The sequence below is a fragment of the Salvia miltiorrhiza genome, chromosome 6, assembly GCF_028751815.1.
Source record: "Salvia miltiorrhiza cultivar Shanhuang (shh) chromosome 6, IMPLAD_Smil_shh, whole genome shotgun sequence".
Taxonomy (NCBI): domain Eukaryota; kingdom Viridiplantae; phylum Streptophyta; class Magnoliopsida; order Lamiales; family Lamiaceae; genus Salvia; species Salvia miltiorrhiza.
The window spans coordinates 32,577,577-32,579,785 of NC_080392.1; positions in this window are offsets into that span (position 1 = coordinate 32,577,577).

Below are 2,209 nucleotides of genomic sequence, written 5' to 3' on the forward strand. Positions count from 1 at the left end.
CCGGTCTTTCATGAACGGACCAAACACATTGAGATTGATTGTCATTTTGTTCGTGAAAAGATTCAAAAAGGATTGATTTCTACAGGATATATGAGGTCTGAAGATCAATTAGGAGACATCTTCACGAAGGCTCTTAATGGTGTTATAGTTGATTATCTTTGTAACAAGCTAGGCATGATTAATATCTATGCTCCAGCTTGAGGGGGAGTGTTAGAATTATATGGGTTCTTATGGGCTTTAGTTAGTATTGTATATGGGCTTTATAGCTTTCCTATTATAGATATAGATCTCTTGTGTATATATATGCAGTTGGTGTAGAGGAATAAACACAGAAAATTTACCCCAATTATGTTTTATGTTGCTATCTTACACTCTTCCTAGGATTCATATGGATTTTGCTTGAGGACAAGCAAAAGGCTGAGTGTGGGGGGGTTGATTTATGCTTAATTGTTCTAAATTTTGGGGTTTGCATGTGCATATTTTAAGTTAAATCTTCTGGAAATTGGTGCGTTTTATGGTGTATTTTATGCTTTGCAGGAGATTTAGGATTTCGAGATGAAGAGTGCAAATGTTGGAGAAGTTTGGGCTAAGAATTACGTTTTTGTGCATACTCTGGCACGCCAGAGCAGCGAAATGGGAAGCCAGAGAAATGCTCCAATCCAGAGCAGCGAAGTGAATCTCCAGAGCAGAGAAGCGCTCCAGATCCAGAGAAGTCATTCGCCAGAGCAGCGAAATCACAAGTCAGAGGGCAACGAAGTCATCGCAGCGAAATCACAAAGCAGAGGAATGAAAAGCCAGAGGAATCAACAGCCAGAGCGGAAGCCGTTTCTCTGGCGAGAGCCGCGATTTCCGCCAGAGTGGAGATTACTTGCAGCGCGCGTCACAGCTGGGGAGTTGCCTTATCTTGCACGATTCTATTGCTTTTAGAATTCTACTTTGCATGGCAACTTCCATGGTGATCTAGAGGGATTTGAAGTCTATAAATAGGGCCATACTTTTCATTGTAAAAATATCCCTTGCCCTAGTTTTAGATGCCATCTTTGTGATCTGTTGGCATCCGAAGCTTAGGAATTTAATTGCTTTCATAGTTTCGAATTTTATTGTTTTTAGTTAGTTTCAATTCAGTCTTCTTTAGTTTTTATTCTTGGATTGTGATTGAGTGACACAATTACACGTTCAAGATATTTACGGTATTTCATATTTTAATTCAATTTATTTTGTTTAATCATGTTTACGTTTTTCGTTCATGTTTATGCTTTCTTTTCCATTATGCAATTTAGATTATGCACTTTAGTTTCATGCCTAGATTAGAAGTCTTTAAATTTACAAGTATTTAATTTCATAAGTAGGTTTAATTTAAGTTGTTTAAATTCTTGCCTAGATTAAGTTTAAATTCAAGTCAAGTTTAATTCGAGTTTAAGTTTAAATTTAAGTTTAAGTTTCAGTTTTTAAAATCAAACTCTTTACTGCTTTCTTTTATTGCTTTTTTCCACGATACTACTAAAAGCCCTTAAAGACTTTCATTGAGAGATGACACTGGGTCAACTTACCATCACTAGGATGTCTTTGTTCTATTGCAAGTCAACTTAGAGGTGTTTCTAGTTGAGTCATTCAGCTCTGGCGAGTCAGCTCTGGCGAGTTAGCTCTGGCTGTTGAGTCAGCTCTGGAGAGGTCAGCTCTGGCTGCCAAGTCAGTGCTGGCAGGGCAGTAAAGTTAAAGTGTTAAGTTTTATTTTTCTATGTGAGTTTAAGTTAGTGAGTTTTCTGTTATGATGATCCTTCTTCTCATCGATTCTTCATATAAATGAAGGTCCATTTCGGAAGTGACGACTTGATAGAGAGAGAGTGACGTTACCTGTTTGCAGAGACGCAACGAGCTGGGCTTTTCTATGCTAAAATCAAGATGTTTATGCGTTCAAATTATTGATGAATGATGAACTGAGAAACTATTTTCAAGATGTTTACATGTTTAAATTATTGATGTATGATGAACTGAAAACCTATTTTGAAGTTATTGCATTGCCAAATATTTGAGATTTTAGTATGGTATCTATCTGTATGAGAAATGATATCGGTTCTACGCGAGGTAGAATTAGTGTACACAGTGATCGTGAGTCAGCTTTCAGGTTTGTAATGACCAGACCTTTAATTGAGGATATAAATATTTTTAATTACTGATTAAGGATTTATTATGACAGTTAGGGTTCGAC